The following is a 19056-nucleotide window of genomic DNA, read 5'->3' on the forward strand; positions in this document are numbered from 1 at the left end:
TTGTTATTTCTTTATCTTCCAAGAGAAGCTAATGCAGAGTTCTGCACTTGAGTGTACTGAAGTATATGCTGCCAACTGATTCCAAAGACTGAAGAGACACATTCCCATCCCCCAAATTACTGTTGAAAATTTTGAAGTGTCAGCCCCAAGTCGCAGTTTAGGAAGAAAATGAAATTCTTTCCACCCTAGGAGAGCACTTCTGTCACCTTGAGGAAGTGTTAATTAACTGATGCCTAGTGTGTCACCACCAATTCTTGAGAGCCCCCACTTTTCTTGGCAGTAAACCAATCAGTTGGTATTAAGCCTTGTGAGACTTAGATAGAGGCCAGGTGTTTTCCAGACATTTATTTAAAGTAAGATTTTATTGAAGTATGTCATTCATACATGAACATCCATAAATAATAAGTGTATAGTAAAAGTTGTGAACTTAAAAAGCAAACATGAATATCATCATTCAGGGTTCCCATACACTGTCCCACCATCACCACCTTGCACTGTTGTGAAACTTTTGTTACAAACTATGAAAGAGCATCATTAAAATATTACTGCAACGTAAAGCTCATACCTTACGTGTGGTGTATTTTTCCCCAACCCACTCGATTATTAACACCCTATATTTATATTACACATTTGTTAAAGTTCAAGAGAATGTTCTCGTATTTGTCCTGTTGACCTGATCCATCTTCCACCACTGGATTCCCTGTGTTATACGGTCCCATGCTTTGTACGATCCATTCAAAGTGCACACAGTGGTTCTCACTTTCATCACAGAGTTGTGCCGTCATCACCTCAGTCAATTTTAGAACATTGTCATTACTCCAAAAGGAAAAATCCCATAGCCCTTATATCCCCTATCGTTGTCTCCTAGAACTGATATATCTTCTTGCCATTGCTGCAAAAATATTACAACATTACTGTTAACTATCATACATACATTATATTATTTATGATTATCTTGTGTATCAGTATCACCATATTCTTAACACTTTGTAAAAGAACAACAGATGTGGATTTGATTTTTGTGTTATTCAATACAAAGTCTGATGGTTCTTCATTTTTTATCTAATTTTTGATCCAGAGAGAAGAAAGTAAGGAATACAGATTAGAGGGGATATTCTGGAGGGAGAGGGAAAACAATTGATGGTGTAACCTTGCCAGGGTTCCATCCTTGCTCAGATAGTAAGGAGGCACCTAAAGATACTGGAAGGTTAGGAATCCTTTTCTGGGATGCAGAGTAGCCATAGCATGCTCAGGGTGGCAAAATCAGCTTCCCCATCTTTTGATCTCTCTATAAATTCTCACACACTTCTCTATTAATTCTTTCTCATGCATTTTTTGATAAGGTTAATTACAAAGTACTGAAAGCCCTACAGAGCCTCAAATGTCATCTTTAAATCATCAAATAACGATTCAATTAACCCAGAACCTCGTACATAGGAGGCAGGTGCTCAACCACTAAACTACATCCACTCCTCTAATCCCTAAATTTTTGACAGCAACCATCTATTTGGTTAAAAGAAAGCACCCCATTTCCTGAATATGGCAGGTCATAAATCTTACTTAGAAGCTCAGAAAGGAAGTTGCTCCTTCTCTACCTTCTAAACTTAATCTGTTGCTTGTGGGTCAGCCATGGGATGAAGGCTTATGAGTCAGTACTGCTGAAATTGTGGCCTTCACCTTGACAGCCCTTAGAATATCCTCTCGGTTCAAATGGGGGTAGGAGTGGACTGGAGGCTCTGAGGAGGAATTTAAATTTCATGGCAATATAAAAGCCCCTGCCTTCCTCCCTCTCTCCCACTTCCCCACCAAGAGAGAAAGCAATTCCCATGCACTGACTGGAATTCTACTGGGCACATAAACATTAGCTTTATGTAGAAATATCAGCCCTAAAGTTTCCAGGGCAGGTAAAAGCAGGAACCTGCGTAGGCCTTACCCAGTCTAACCACGGCCATCAGTTACATAAAAGGTGTGTGATTATCTCTAGCCCATAGGGGCTTCTGAAAATATGCATAGCATTTATGGAGTCTGCAACTGCCTATCTTTAAACATTTTCTAAGTGCCAGAGAAAGCATCCTGTGGGAGGTGAACAGGTATAGGCTTACCATTGCCTCAGGAAACTGAGCACAATCTCCTTTAAGAACAAACACCAAGTCTAGCCTCTGTTTGAGAGCAGGGTTTCTAGCTTATTCTAACACGGAATTGCAGAAATGGAAATTGGTATTTATTGCTTTCTAATTTTGCTGCCTATCTTAATATTGATCTGAAATACAAACATGACAAAGGAAGAGAAAGTCTTTAAAAGGGCTGTTTGGCTTTCCAGCCCAAGACCTCACAATGGTGACTTGACAATGGTGAGGCAGAAAGAACATTTCCCTCCGTTCCCTGCCCTGTCTCAGTCCAGGCTGTTGTGAGAGGCGACACTGGAGGCGTTAACAGATCAATGTCCTTGGCGCTGCTCTTCCTATTTTCACTGTGATTGCCCTGTTGCTTTAAAAATAATCCCTTCTTTTCATGTGGAGTGGGTTTGCAGGTCTGGAGTCCTTAAAGCCAATTTTCATTTTTAAAAACCGGTTTGAGCCGATCTCATTAATCAGTCAAGACCTTCTTTTCACACTGCCTTGGGACACAAAGGGAACCCAGTTATGAGCTGTTAATTAGCTATTAGGGGACTGGGAAACTTCCAAGTGGTCATTATTCACACAGTTTGAGGCTAATACTTATTTAATTAGAACTATTCCTTTCCTGTCATAAATCCCTGGTTAAAATAAATTTAGCTCAAAATGTCAGTTCAGATTAAATGAAACTGATTGTTAATTCAAACTCTGCTGATTATTTTATGCGACAAATGTTTTATACAATTGCTGCAGTCCTGCCAAACCAAACACAGTGAGATTAGGAACTAATCGGAACTCCCACCTAGGGGATGTGTATGTAGATGGAAAATGCTAAGAATGTTGATGACATCAAGAAAAGTGGGCTCCTCTTGGTCCCATTACACTTGCCCATAAACTCTCTTTAGTCTTTCATTTTTCTTGTCCTTATTTACATGAGACTTTTTAGTATTAAGGAAGTTGTACATTTACAGAAAAATCATGCAGAAAATACAGAGCTCCCATATTACCCCTTTTATTATTAATACCTTGCATTAGTGTGGTACATTTGTTATAATTGATGAAGGAATATTATTACAAATGTGCTATTAACTATAGTTCATGGTTTACAAACTAGGGTTCACAGTTTATGTTGTAAACACCTATGATTTTTAAAAAATTTTTATTCTAACAACATCTATACAATCTAATATTTTCCCTTTTAGCCACATTCAAATATATATTTCAGGGGAGTGGATGTGGCTTAAGCAGTTGAGCACCTGTTTCCCATGTGAGAAGGTCCTGGTTTGGTTCCCAGTGCCTCCTATAAACAACAACAACAAAAAAACAAACACCAAGCAAACGAAAAAACCAACTCAGGGGAGTTGATGTGACTCAGTGCCTGAGCACAGGCTTCTCACAAATGCGGTCTCAGGTTCAATCCCTGGTTCTGGTACCTCAAAAAAAAAAAATCACAATTTTGTGCTATCATCATCACCACCCACATCAAAACTTTTATGTCACCCCAAATAGAAATTCTATACCAATTAAACATTAACTCCCATTCCCTACCCATTACCCCTGCTTCTGGTAATTTATAGTCTAGTTTGTGACTCAGCAAATTTGCTTATTCTAATTATTTCATATCAGTGAGCTCATACAATAATTATCCTTTCGTGTCTGGTTTATTTCACTCAACAAGATGTCTCCATGGCTCATCCATGTAGTCACATGTATCAGAACTTCATTCCCTTTTATAGCTGAGTATATACCACATTTTGTTTATCCACTCATCTATTGATGAACACTTGGGTGCTTCCATTTTTGGCAATTATGAATAATGCCACTATGAACATCAGTGTCATTCTTTAGCTTTTTGAAAACTTTGATAAGAACCCAATATTTGATTGAGGTAGAGGAAAATGAGAAGGAATGGGATAGGGCAACATTATCCTTACTCACAGGCATTAGCATACCTGTTTATATACATCCTATTACATGGTTACAGATTCTTAAAACCAGAATTAATTAAGGTTCTTGGGGGAATAGTGTCCTGACTGAAGTTTCTAGTTAGATTTGAGATGGAAAGTTCATATTTTCCTCTCATTTCAGTTATCTATTACTATAACAAACTACAGCAATACTAAGTAGCTTAAAATAACAACCACTTTATTTGCGATTCATGAATTTGGGCACGGTTCAGCTCAGTGGTTCTTTTAGCTCAGTATGGCTCAATATGGCAGCTGCTTGACTGTACTTGACTGCATTCAGGAAGGCATTATCTGGGAAGTGGATGTGGTTCAACCGATTGGGCTCCCATCTACCATATGGGAGGCCCTGGGTTCACTTCCCAGGAACTCCTTGTGAAGGCAAGCTGGCCCATGCCTGCGGAGAGCTGACAGTCCATGCCCCAAGAAGAGTTGACGGCCCACGCACCATGGAGAGCTGGCGTGTCAAGATGATGCAACAAAAGGGAGACAGAAGAATGCACAGAGAATGGACACACAGAGCACACAGCAAGCAAGCAGAAAGGGGCAGGGGGATAAATAAATTTTTTTTAAAATACCAAAAAAAAAAAAAAAAAAGAAGATATTATCACACCTCAGTGCTATCACTGCCTGTCTGTCCCCTTCTCTGTCTCCCCTCCTTTCTCTCTCTCTCTCTCTCTTTTATCATAGCTAGCTCAGGCTTCTTCAGAGCATGGTGGCCTCAGGGTGCTGGATATCTTACATGGTGCCTGGGTTCCAAGCACTGTGATGAATGTTGCAAATTTCTTAAGGCCCAGCCTTGAAGATTACATAGTGTCACTTCCACTACATTTCATTGGTCAAAGTAGGTCATGGGACTCAAGGGAAGTGGAAATTTACTCCACCTCTCAATGGTTTCCCAATGGCAAAGAATTTGTGACCTTATTTAATGTACCACACAAAATTTATCACATCCAAAATCTGACTTTTGTTTATTGATTCCATCAAGATGGGAATGATAGTTGTGTAGTCAGTTCTGCAGATATAGGCGATGTAACAAATCCCAGCATCAGTTAAAGGCATGTTCAGCTGCAAGAACAAAACAAAAAACAAACAGAAAATCTAACTCAAATCTGCTAAAAATAATATAAAAATTTATTTGCTCAAAAGGCAGAAAGTCCACAGGAGGAGAGTTGACTTCAGGGTTTGTTGCACCAATGCCTCATAAAGGCCTCTCATTCTTCCCTTCTTTCTTCTATGACATTCACAGGATTGGCTTTATCCTAAGCAACTCTTGGTATGGCAGAATGACTGCCAGCAGTAGATGTGACTGTTGGCTTCCTTGTTCTCTTTCAGTGGGCAAGAGACTCACTATTTGTGGTTCTCTCTGTAAAGCAAGAGACAAATTTCCAGAAGATGCCATCCAATCTCTCCTCCTGTCTTGTTGGCCAAGTTTGGGTCACATGCCCATTTCTGAACCAATCACTGACAAGAGGAAGGGGACTGTTCTATCAATCTGGACCATCTTGGACCTGAAGGTGGGATTGACATTCCCTGAGAGAAATGGATTATGTAAAATAAAAAACAAAAGTGAGGTTATGTTAGGAAAAAAAGGAAGGTGACAATAGATTTTGCGTAGGCAACCAAGAATGTCAACTCATTTCTTTAAAAATAAATCATGGTGGATCCCCAGTACCTCCTAATAAATAAATAAACAAGCAAATCATAGTATCAGTTTTTTTCCTAAGATAGAAAGTTAAAATTCTTTTTAATTGAGAATTCTGTTTAGGGAGAAATTGTTGTAGAATTGGCATCATAATGGAGACCAGATTTGTTTCTATACTGAAAGTATAATCCTTTCCGTAAGATCTCTGTTTTCTCTTCCAAATACTGAGATAATAGCGTGTGCTTCTTAGGGTGAGGATTAAAAAGTGATAATGTATACCTGATGTCAGGACAGAGTCAAGAGCCCTATGGCTGAGAGCACGTTAAATGAGGGGTCCCCCTAATTAGGCAGTGAAGGTATTTCTGAAGAGCTCAAGAAAGAAGGATTGTGGAGCACAGCAGCTTTTCAAGAGCAGAATATAAACATGCCTGAAAGCCCAGAATGAAAACTTTTGTAACTAAGCCATCTGGAGTGGGGAAGGGCTGTGACACAGAGCTGGGGCAGATTCCTCTGCATGCTTCCTCCCCCACATGTTTTTTAGAAGTGAAATCAAGTTACGAAGCATACCAAAGCAGCTTTGAAAGAGAAGTCAGAGAAGGACAGGCTACAGTTGGGGGCGTAAGTGTTATGTGCTTATTGGAGAAGGGGAGTGGGGGAAAGCAGGCCTACCTAATTGACCTTGCCTGATCAGTTGTTAGCTGATGACCTTATGTCCTCCATACCTCCTGCCTCTCTGAGTCACTGCTCAGAAGACAGGCAAGCCATGGAAATGCCCCCAAACTAAGACCTGGGCTCTGGGTTCATTCATCCATCCCGAAGGGATGACTATAGACCTCTCTGCCTCCCACTACTTTCCACCTCCTACCAACAAAACACAATTCTTTCTTCCTCTCTCTCATCCCCTGTCAACACTGGCAGGAACTATATGCCATTACAAGTATGTTTAGAAATTAAAATAAGAGTTTCTCAGGAAGGAGAAGTTTCCAGCCAGAATTATTCAATTAGGTTTTTGTTTTTCATGTGTGTTACCTTTAGCCAATGTATTTGATGTCTTAGAAGAGGTAAAATTCAGAGTCAATGTCTTCTTCAAAGGTGAAAAACAACACCCAGATGTTTAAACAGCAGTTAGGAACCGCAAAACACTTAAAAAAATTTTCCTTTAACTCTTTTTGACTGTAGCCCAGACAATCTAGAAAAATAACTGAAAAAAAAAATTCACTTTAAAAAGAATAGGATTTTCATGTTGCACATAGATCTGTCTAAGCATCATATTTCAAATATGGGAGACAATTTTTTGGCATGCTTTAGGGATACATTATACCTGAAATGAATGCTGTCAGCTGGCTGTACTAAATCAAAAGAGAAGGTAATCTTTATGTAGGAATGTCAACCAGCAGCTGGCAATTTGCATGCATCAGATCCTTTTAATCCTTTACAAAAGCTATAAGGTAGGTATTGATAGCCCATTTTACAGATGAAAAAAGTGGGGTTCAGGCAGTTAATGTCACAGAGGTGATAACTGATGAAGCCAATTCTAGCTATTTGTGTTTTACACTAGGTTTCCAATGATACCGTTGAAAAAAAAATCCATATTCAGCTCCTTGCATAAGGTAAATCAGGAAATAACTTCTTGCTGCAACTCTGGCCTCCACCAATAGGGAGGAATTGAAAAAGCCTCTTTCCATCTCTGAGCGAAAGGGTGGACTGACTGTCAGCTCTGAAAAATGTAGTTATTTTGCTTGCCCATTCATATGCTTATTTAGTCAGCTCCATCCAGCCTATTTTTTAGGAGGTACTAGGGATGGAAGCTTTGGCCTCTCATATGGGAAACAGGCCACACTCAACCACTTGAACTATATCTGCTCCCCCCATTTACCTCTTCTGAAGGGGTGTGGGATGGGACAGAACCTCTTGCAAATGTCCAGGATGGGAGGAGTCTCGTCAGCGTTTCTTTAGTCTGGTGGAACCACCATCTCCTGAGCTGCCGCAACCGGTCCCTTTGGAACCACGCACTGGAAATGCATTCTTTCATTGAGCACCTTCGGGTTGTAATCAGGAAGTCTTCCTGCTTTCAACCTGAAGACCACAGATTGAAAACTAAGTGGGTTTATTGTTGAGTTGATGTTATGACACATCATACCTATCCCTAAAAATGACTTCTATGCTTATTAGGCACTAGACAAGGGAGGCCACTCTGACTTACCCTGGCTGTTCACTAGCTGTGAGAGGTGGAGTCAGGGAGTGAGATTCACTGGCAGGTTTTTCAGAGACTGGTTTTGAAAAAAAGGGTGTGGGTGGGAGCAGTGCAGTGTCCATGTTTGAAATAGTTTTCTGATGGATTGGAGTTAAAAAGTAGCTGGGGGAAAGAAAATGCAAAGGATAAACTATGAGGAGAATGAAGATACTTATTACAATTGGGATTTGTAGAAGGTAAGAAGTCAACTTGGGGCCTGCTGGATGATGATCAAGTTATTTCTTCTGCGCTTTTTCCTTCTGAGGACAGTTGCTTGGAGTGGAGCGTGCATTCAGATACCTAAAGCAGGTGGTTGCACCTTGGCTAACTGGCACTGGGCTGGCAGATGTGGAGAGCAGGTGCAGGTGCAGTAAATTAAAGGAGACCTTTCAGCTACCTGAAGGACAGTCACTTCCCTTGTGAATATTTCCTCTCTTTTCATTACTTTCTCTTCTGTATTTATCCATCTCACTGAGTACAACTTGCCAAAACCTTTACAGAGCTCTGATTATTTATTTTAATTGTGAGCTGGACCTTGAAGGAGGAGAAGGCAAACTCTTTGGTAGCACTTGCCCTTGTTCATGCTGTGCTCACGTTTGTGAGGGGTGAAGACCGCCCTCTAGCTGTGGCTACTGTAAGGCCAAATGCTAAATAAGCCAGACTCCTAATTCAGAAATGTTCCCTCCAGGACCAGAGAGCCCGTCTATTTGAAATGCAATCACTAGTCTCCCAATTTCCTGGGGCCTATCTTCAGTAATCATCCGACTCTTAAATTGCAATAGCATAAAGATATGCAAAATATCTTGAGAGCATGTGTGTAAAGGTTGTATCTGCTTAACTAAGTAAAAGGGGTGAGCTTTCTTCCTGTCTTCACAATCTCTCTAGCAGATTGCCTGTGACGCATCACATTCTGGTTTAATGCTTTTTTCAATATTAGAGTTGCTTTTCTTTCTCTTCTACCTCTGTGGAGAGGTTTTCTGTGTTGGGAGAAGATCTTTTAAATTATATTTCCACCCTATCCAGCGGGTCCTTGGGAAACAAAGCAAGGGAAGCACTCTTTCTGGTAGAGAATGCTTTGGAAATAAGAATACAAAATCCACCCTGAGTCCTGAATACTTGGGTTTGGTAAATTTTCATGGCAGTAGTCGGCTACAAGTCAGTCAGAGTGAAAATGATGTGACCTTGTTGTGAATGTGAACTACATACAATTTTTTAAACCACACTGCTCAATTAGTATAGAGTGGAGGTAAAGCCCAGCTTTGTGCAAATAAAAGCCACAAGTCATAGGAAAATGCCCTCTCCCACCTAATGGGGATTTCCTTTTACAGCATCTATGACAAATAGCCATTAGCCTCTTTCTGAACAATCTGTGTGATGAGAAACTACTACTATTCAAGGTACCTCAAAGGTCTATTGTTGAAAGATGTTCCTTGTTATATAGAGCTGAAAACTGCCTCCCAGTAATTTCCACCCACAGGTTCTAATTCTGGAGCTATGCACAAAATATCTATTTCCTTTTTCAGATGACAGCCCTCCTAACATTCTATTACCATTTTCTTGTCCCTCTTTTTCTTCTTTATACTTTCTCATAAAGGCATATTCTCTAGGCCTGAATTTTCTTAGCTGTTCTTAGTCTTAAATAGTCTGCAGACCCTTCTGGAAGCCCAGTGTCCCACCTAAAGAAAATTGTCCAGAGATGAATAATATATCACAGATGGGCCTGCCTGGTGTGGAGGCCATTGGGCCTCTGATTATCTTTGATCTGGGACTGTTATTACAGCAGTTTAATCTCAAAATACTTTGTTAAAAGAGAAGGGCTAGACACAGAGGATTACAAATAGTATGATTGCATTTATATGAAGTCCAAGAATGAGCAAAACAAATTCCTGATGATAGAAATGAAAAGGATTCTTCTGGGGAGGGCATGATTTGATTGGAAATGGGGTACAAGGGAACTTTCTGGGGTGATGGAAATGTTTCTTGATTTGTTCAGGGGTAGTGGATACATGGAGGTACCATTGTCAAATTTGTTGAACTGATCACTGAACTGTGTGTTTTACTGTGCATAAGTTATATATATATATATATATATATATATATATATAACTCAGATATTTTTCATATAGTAAACCACTTTTTTTCTTAAATTCTTTTTATTTCTTCCACTTGAGGTATTTGTAAGACAACAAAAGTGCCATCAGCATATATCAAGAAGAGTAGCTGCCAGCTTTTCTATTGTTAGTCAATAAGCTTGCACAAATTTGCCTTCTCCGTCATGTGATTCCACTTTTGTGTTGAACAAATAAAAATCTCAATCATAAGTAATATTTTAATGACAATTACTTTCATAAAAATGAACTGCTCCTTGGTATTTTATTAAAATGCAACAATTATAATGTGATTAGAAAAATATCTTTATTGAGTGGAAATATGACTTAAGTGCCCTCGGATTAGGAGGAAGTAGTACCTCTCAAACAAATGTTAATTAAATAAAAGTAAATGATAATGAAGCCCTTCCAACAGGATTCATTAAACCATACTCCTGGTTGTAACTGTATACTTTCTTGGCCTCCCTGTAACCTGAGCCCCTGAGGATCAGTCTCCCCCAGCCCCAGTTAGCTCTAACTTGGTTCTCTGGAATTCCCCAAGACTACGTTTACACCCTCCCTACTAAGTGTGACTGAAAGTAACCTAATGACATCTGTCCTGTTAAATCTTCACCCACTCATCAATCATATTAAGGATGCCATTTTCTGGCCATGTGATGTATGACTTCCTATATAGAGCCTCTGCACTTGCCCCATGTGCATAGGCTCAGCACTTATGCCTTGAGACCCCCTCACTCCTCTTGGCATATTTCTACTAACAACCAATCAGAATATGCTGACCTGAATCCTGGCACTATCCCCACCTCCCTTTGTTTCCATCTTATAATCTCCCTTCGTTCTTGGATCAAGGAGACAGATTTGAGCTTTGCTCCTGTCTCCTTGCTGTTGACCTTGCAATAAAAGTCTTGTCTTTTCTCAGAATCCCAATGTCATGGGATTGACTTCTGTGTATATCAGGCAGGGAGCCCTTCACTCATAACAATAATAGCCAGCTAGGTTTCTTCATAATTTCTGCAGTGCAAAGATAGATCTTTTTTTTTTTTATTTCCCACCCCCCACCCCACCGTTGTCTGCTCTCTGTGTCCATTAGCTGTGTGTTCGTCTGTGTCTGCTTGCATTCTCATTAGGCAGCTCCAGCAACTGATCCTGGGATGTGGAGAGAGGTGGGAGAGAGGCGATCATTCCCTTGTGCCACCTCAGCTCCCTGATCTGCTGTGTCTCTTACTCTCTCTCCTCTGTGTCTCTTTTTGTCGCTTCATCTTGCTGTTCCAGCTCTCTGCATGGGCCAGCACTCTGCGCAGGCCAGCACTCTGCATGGGCCAGCTCACCATATGGGCCAACAGGTCTTCACCAGGAGGCCCTGGCATCAAACCCTGGACCTCCTATATGGTAGATGGGAGCCCAATTGTTTGAGTCATATCTGCTTCCCAAAGATAGGTCTTTTTAAAGAGCAAATATCCCAAGGGTTTCCCCTGCTATTTCTGACTCTATCAGAATTTGAACATTACCTCAACCACTAACAAGCCAAAAAACTGAGGTTTTCCAGAAAGCAGAAAAAGCTCTCTTCAGTCAGTATTTGGGACCACTTTTAAAGTTTATTCTCCAAGCAATCCAAAACGGAATTTAAAAAAGACACACAAACTCCATAACTCCAGTCTTATCATGAGAAAAATGCCAGACAAATTCCAATAGAGAGGCATCCTACAAAATGCCTAACCAGAATTCCTCAAAACTGCCAACATCATCAAAAACAAGGAAAGGCTGAGAAACTGCTACAGCAAAGAGGAGCCTAAGGAGATATCCCAACTAGATGCAGTATGGTAACTTGGAAGGGATCCTGAACAGAAAAAGGACATTATATAAAAACTAAGGAAATTGAATAAATTATGGACTTGAGTTAATAATGTATGAATACTGGTTCATAATTGTAATAAATGTACCATTTTAAGGTAAGACATTAATAATATGGGAAACTCGATGTAGGATATATGGGAACACTCTATCTTAATATTTCTGTAAATCTAAAATTAAATATAAAAAGAAGTGGTTGCTAAACAGCTTGCATAGCATAGAAAAAGTCTGGAAGGTTATATACCAAAATGTGTTCAGAGGTTATGTCTTAGTTCTCCAGTGCTGCTATGACAAATACCACACACTGGTTAACTTAACAACAGTTTTGGAGCCTGGAAGTCCAAACTCCTCAGAATCTGTTGCATTCTGGTGCTTGCTTGCAGCAATCCTTGGGGTTTCTTGGCTTGCATCTCTGTCACATGTGGAGATTGCTCTCTCCTTGTGTCTGTCTTTCGAGTTTCCACCGACTTTTGGCTCTGCTGGCTACATCTGAATTTCCTATCTTAATAAGGTCTCTGGTAATATGAATTAAGGACTCCCTTATTAAATTTAGCCACACCTAAATAGTATTTTAGACGATCCTATTTACAGAAAGAAAGAAAGAAAAAGAAAGAAAGAGAAAGAACATATTTTTATAGGGGAACATAATTCAATCTACTACAGGTTATATGTTTTCATGGTAGGATTAAAGGTTTTTTCAACCAAAAAAAGAAACCCATACAAATAAGCCACAGAAAGAAATGCAAAAATCTAAACCAGTCTTTGGATCTTGGGGAGGGCAGTATTAACCTCTGACCATGTTCTTTGACTAGGTCTCCCATCCTATGATTATGCAGTAGAGTTTTGATCCCAAATCAAATGCTCTGCCTTTTACCAACAATTGCTAATGCCTATGGTTTTGATATTAGCTATTTTAGCAGGTATGAAGTGATATCTCATCATGGTTTTAATCTGCATTTGCCTGATGACTAATGATGTTAACAGCTTTTCATGTACTAATTGGCCATTTGCATATTTTCTTTTGTAAATTTCTTCCTTCTGGGGAGTCAGCCGCTCCTTCCGTCTTTGAGATCCATGTCTGACCTGGACTAGGTCCAATAACTGAACAAGGGATCACAGATTTTTATTGGGGCAACTGCCCTCCACTTCTGATGGTAAATTGAAGAGCACACCTGTTAGCTGCCCATCCACTTTGCCCTGAGGGAAGTGTGTGTTCTATTAACAATCTCCATAATTCTCTCAAGGTCAAGCCCCCTTGACTGTACCAACCTAGATGCTCATTGTGATGATGGGGTCATCTGACTTCTGGCAGTTAGGCACCATTATTTGGCCTTGATTTGGGGGTTTTGAGCCTATCATCCCCATTGCTTTTAGCCTAGTCCTGTGATAAAATTATATAAAGAAACCCCTGAGGTTCCATCAGAGCCCCAAACCTGTGCCTTTCTTCCTCTTTGAACTCCCTTTTAAGTTTCTTGATATATTCTGAAATTTGAAATCTCCACCAAGGTGGCCAACCCAGATCAATCAAACCCCTCGTTCATTAAGTTTCTTTGAACGATAATCCCTGGCTTACAAAGGAGAGCCACCAGTGATCTCCTTAGTGGTGTTAGTGATGCTGATGTCCCTTCTATCAGTGTGCTTTTGATGACCTTCCTGTGGCACATAATAATTTGGTGGATCTTTTATTCTTTCAGGATATCTGCTCCAGCATGCCCACATCAAGCCTTTCTTCCAGAATCTGCTGTGGTAATTCTGTATTTCAGCCTCACTTCGTGGGGACCGTTGCTTTTGCCATGCATCTAAGAGCCAGCCTAGCAGTGAGTATGCACCATGGGGGCCTTGCTGGAATGTTAAAATCTGTATCTCAGGGGAGTACCTCGAATCAATAAACTTTTCTATATTCAGTATCATGCTCTGGCCTCCTTGTTCAGGTACTCTTAGAATCCAGTTTCACTGTGTGCATGCTAAGTGGGTCCTGTGGCTCCTTTGGGGATATAGTCCCTTTTCTCCCCTGATAGGGGAAGAGGGGTTCTCTGTATTGTCTTCAAGAGAGGAGGTAGTCCTAGTTTTTAACAAAAGGGGACTGGTCACTTTTTTTTTTTTTTTTTAATTTATTTCTCCCCCCTTCCCCTGCCCCCATTGTCTGCTCTCTGTGTCCATTTGCTGTGTGTTTTTCTGTGTCAACTTGCATTCTTATCAGTGGCACCGGGAATCTGTGTCTTTTTTTGTTGTGTCATCTTGCCATGTCAGCTCTCCGTGTGTGGAGCCACTCCTGGGCAGGCTGCGCTTTTTTTTTTGCATGGGGTGGCTCTCCTTGCAGGGTGCACTCCTTGTGTGTGGGTCTCCCCTATGTGGGGGACACCCCTGTGTGGCAGGGCACTCCTTGCATTCATCAGCACTGTGTGTGGGACAGCTCACCACATGGGTCAGGAGGCCCTGGGTTTGAACCCTGGACCTCCTATATGGTAAGTGGATGCTCTATCAGATGAGCCAAATCTGCTTCCTGGGACAGGTCACTTCTTAAGGTTTAGAAGGCTTAGAGGAACTTGGGAATTCAATGTTTTGGGGGAATGCAACCCAGATTGTCCCATCTCATAGGTCAATATTCATTTTGTCCCCAACCAAATCCCTGATGTTGCTCTAACAGATCTGCCTTTATTGGGAATATTTAACCTTCATTTGACCGTGGGTTTTACTTATTTTTCCCTGCTCTCCCTTTTTAGGTGAGGACTGCCTCTTTATTTGCCTGCATGGAGGTCCTCTGACTTTCAATTGCCTATTAATTGCTCTGAGCCTTTTGTTGAGCTACAGTCTTTTGTAGGGTTTTAGTAGAGTTTAGCAACTGGCATCCTATCTCACTGTCCTTACGGTTACAATTTTCTCCATGCTTTCCTAACACCAAATACATAGCACCAGCTCTAGTCCTCCCTTTCACCTGTGCACTATTCCATTTTTCCACAGGGAAAGTTTTTAACAATTGGACCAGGGGGCTCTCTGTGCTCCACCTACCCCCAGTGATGGTGTCCTCATTGACAACTGGGTGATGCGTTACTCAGCTCTGAAAACATCTTATCTCCTACTTTCTTGGACCAATTCTCTGATACCAAGGGTCACTGGCTGGATTTTCTTAGAAGCAGACTCTGAGATGGAGTTTAGTGTCCAGGATGTTTTTCAGGGATCAATATCCTTGGCAGGGAAGGGAAGCTCGGAGGATTGGGGAGTAGAAGTCATTTAAATGTATTTATTTGACAACAATTGCATGATAAGTGTAGAAAACTTAGATAATAAGGAAGTAAAAATCCCCCACAATCCCAGCAACGCTAATCTTTTAAGGAATATTTTTATACATGTTTATATAGTGCATACATAATTTCTTTTAAAATATGACTTCACACTGTATATAATGCTTCATAATCTACTTTTCTCCTTCATATATTATGAACATTTTACATGACAATAAATAGAAATATGCTTTATCACTTTAATGGTTGCACAGAGAGGCTTCCACACTGCATGGGAGGCTGTATGGTAATGTCTAAGGGAGCAGAGTCTGGAGTCAAACTGCCTGGGAGTGAATCCCAGTTCTGGCATTTATTAGCTTTATGACCTGGGAGTTAATGAACATTTGTACCTCAGTTTCATCATCTATAAGTGCAGATGGTAATTGAAGTACCTATCTGTTGCGAAGGTGGGATGAGTTAATATATGCAAAGATTTAGGAACAGAGTCTGGCATTCAGTAAAGGCTATATAAGTGCTATTCTTTGTATGGAAACACCATTTACTTAAGAAATCCCTTACTTTTAAAATATTTTCTCTCATAAATAATGCTGCAATGCATATCCTTCTTCTTGGGGAAGGGTCAGGAATACTTGTTTACCTCTTTTGCTCAGGTAAATTCCTAGGATTAAAATTGCTGTGTTAAAAGGCAAGTTTATTTAAAAGACTTTTGATTTTTATTGCCAGTTAAGCCATCCAGAATACTGAATCGATTTGCAGAACTGGCCATACTGTATGAGAGTATGACAGTGCCTGTTTCTTCATATTATCTCTAACACAAGTAATACCATTCATTTAAAATTTTCTCCATGTGCTAGGTGAAAATGAGGTTTTAGTTTATGTATTTTTTACTACTGGAAAGGTGAATTTTTTTTTTTCATATCTTTATCAATCTCAATTCTTTCATCAACTGGCTAAAGTTTATTTTTCCAAGGAGTGCTACGTTTTCTTTATGGATTTGAACTGTTTACATGTAAGAGTACTCTGTCCTATTTTGCAAGTCTTAAATATAAAACTGACTTGCGAAATTTGGGTTTAATATTGAAGTTTGAATTAGGCATTAAAGCTATGTTTGATATAAAAGAGAGCAATTGGTTTTTAGTAATCCTTTTTAAGTGGACTTGTAAATAGAGGTGAAGCTATAGGGGTGTTATTTCTGCTATTCTTCCTTTTGTGTGTGTGTAAGTTTGAAACTATATCAAAACAAATTGTTTCAAAAAATAAATTAGAAAGCCATTGGTGTGTTACTGGTGCCTGGCCAGCCTAGCCGCTGAATACCAGACCACTCTCTTTCATTATGATTGTGGCTGCTACAAATAGAGAGGCCCCATGGCCATCTCTGTGGGCAGCCTGAGGCAACAGACTGCAAGCTACCCCTGCACCTGCTGAGACCAGCTGCCTAGAATTCTTCCCTCCCCTGGCTGGAACCATACTCTGCTAGTCTGTTATCATGTGCTAGTGTCTTGCTGGAAATGGTAAGAAACTAGCCTTTTTTTTTTTTTTTTTAAAGATTTTATTTATTTATTTATTTATTTAATTCCTCCTCCTCCTCCCCCGGTTGTCTGTTCTCGGTGTCTATTTTGCTGCGTCTTGTTTCTTTGTCCGCTTCTGTTGTCAGCGGCAGGGGAAGTGTGGGCGGCGCCATTCCTGGGCAGGCTGCTCTTTCTTTTCACGCTGGGCGGCTTTCCTCACGGGCGCACTCCTTGCGCGTGGGGCTCCCCCACGCGGGGGACACCCTTGCGTGGCATGGCACTCCTTGCGCGCATCAGCACTGCGCATGGCCAGCTCCACACGGGTCAAGGAGGCCCGGGGTTTGAAGCGCGGACCTCCCATATGGTAGACGGACGCCCTAACCACTGGGCCAAAGTCCGTTTCCCTTTTTTTTTTTTTTTAAGATTTACTTTATTTATTTCTCTCCCTTTCCACTCCCCTACCCCCAATTGTCTGCTCTCTGTGTCCATTTGCTGTGTGCTCTTCTGTGTCTGCTTGTATTATTCGGTGGCACTGGGAAACTGCGTCTCTTTTTTTGTTGTGTCATCTTGCTGTGTCAGCTCTCCATGTATGCGGTGCCACTCCTGGGTGGACTGTGCTTTTTTCACATGGGGTGACTCTCCTTACGGGGCACTTACTTTGTGTGTGGGGATCCCCTATGTGGGGGTGCCCCTTCGTGCCACGGCAGTCTTTGTGTGCATCAGCACTGCGCGTGGGCCAGCTCATCATATGGGTCAGGAGGCCCTGGGATCGAACCCTGGACCCTCCATATGGTAGACAGATGCTCTATCAGTTGAGTCACATCTGCTTCCCAAGAAACTAACCTTAAGTGACCTCTTTGGTTAGGGAGTCTCTCTTGCTTCCTGCTGGTCTCAGGCTGTATTGTAGGTAGCAATATAGTTTATGATTGTTTCCCCTTCTCTTGGAAATCTGTGCTTCTTGGACAAAGGCTCACTCAGAGGAAAAAGATCCATCTCCACAAACAGAAAGTTAGTCCTTTGTCAGACTAACATACTCACTAGGTTATACAGCAGAAATAAGTGAATCCCCATATCTCTATAGAGTAATTCAGTACAGATTTATGCTGCCTATCCAACAGGAGTTGTGGAGGTTTGGGGGTCAGGTGGTATGGGATGAGGTGAAGGCTCTGCTCCATATCATCACTTAGGCATCCAGGCTGAACCTCTACCTTTTCTCCTATTGCCAGCTACCAAAGCAGGAGAAGAGAGAAGCACGGGCAAATTATATTCATTTTTCTCTGCTTTGGCTCTAAAGCATCACATGTGACTTCTGCTCACATTCCATTGGGCAGAACTAGTTACAATGCCCTGCCCAACTGCAAGGTGCGTGGAAGACGTGGGTTTGCCTGGTTATCTGTGAGCATTGCTGTCTCTGCCTGCTCCCAGCATTATTCTCTGAGGACTTTCCTCCAGCATGGTCATTAAACTGTTCATAATATTCTGCTCAGTGTCCGTATTCCTACTAGAGTAGAGATTTTTAGAGGGTTGGAACCCTGTCTTTTATGTTCACCACCACATTCTTAATGCCTATCAAAGTGCCCCACACATAGTACACCAAGAGAACTGACTTTCGATGCCATCTGGTGGCAGTATATGCAGTATATACAAAACAGGAGCAGTTACTTTTAAATTATGTAGAATAAGGAAGGACTCAGACTTCAATTCTTTGTTGGGTGGCGGCCACACAGCCTGGGGGCATGGTCAAATGGGATGGGAAGTTAGAAACCGAAGGTGTTCCAAAGCCTCAGTAGACAAGGCTCAAGAGCTAGACTCCCTGAGTGTCACAGGGCTGTTGTCCTCTCATATCTGGCCCCACCTCACCTTCACCCCTTTCCCAATTTGGTCGGTGGAAGACTACTGAAGTAGCCTGGATTTTCAATAGTTAGAAGAAAAAATGAGTTAAAATGACATACCAAATAAAACGCAAAGCTCTATCCACGGCTGCTAAATCTCTTGCAAAATAAACCCATTTACTGGTTTACTACTACTACAGCCCTCCCACCCCCGGTACCAGGGAACAGATAAAACTAGTGACTATTTATTTATTTAACAGTATATCACTTCTTTAGGTCCCATGTTCCAGTGGCTTTTGGCAAGGCTGAATATATTCGAGGTAAAGAACCATGTTAAGGAAGTGTCTAAAAAATTATCTGGCCTCAAACCTTGAGATTTCTAAGTACCAGATTCTGCTCTGGCTACAGACCACAGCACTAGAAGAAAACTAATGACCCCGGGGGCAGTCAAAGGGTTTTAAAGAGCAAAGCTTAATTGAAGGTAATAATGGGAGGCAGGAAAAATGGGAAAACAAACAGTAATGGAGAGAGTGCATTAGTGAGGTTTCTGCACTGTCAC

At 41.1% G+C, this 19056-nt stretch overlaps 1 long non-coding RNA gene across 2 annotated transcripts in view; it reads left to right on the forward strand.

Moving 5' to 3' along the window:
* Positions 1-19056, forward strand: part of LOC111766206 (uncharacterized) — a 70549-nt gene that overhangs the window by 5430 nt on the left and 46063 nt on the right. For both annotated transcript variants that reach the window (XR_009185063.2, XR_009185064.2), the window contains exon 2: positions 13610-13732. This is a non-coding gene — a long non-coding RNA (uncharacterized lncRNA). The remainder of the gene's footprint in view (positions 1-13609; positions 13733-19056) is intronic.

Source organism: Dasypus novemcinctus, chromosome 3 (genome assembly GCF_030445035.2).
Source record: "Dasypus novemcinctus isolate mDasNov1 chromosome 3, mDasNov1.1.hap2, whole genome shotgun sequence".
NCBI classification, from domain to species: domain Eukaryota; kingdom Metazoa; phylum Chordata; class Mammalia; order Cingulata; family Dasypodidae; genus Dasypus; species Dasypus novemcinctus.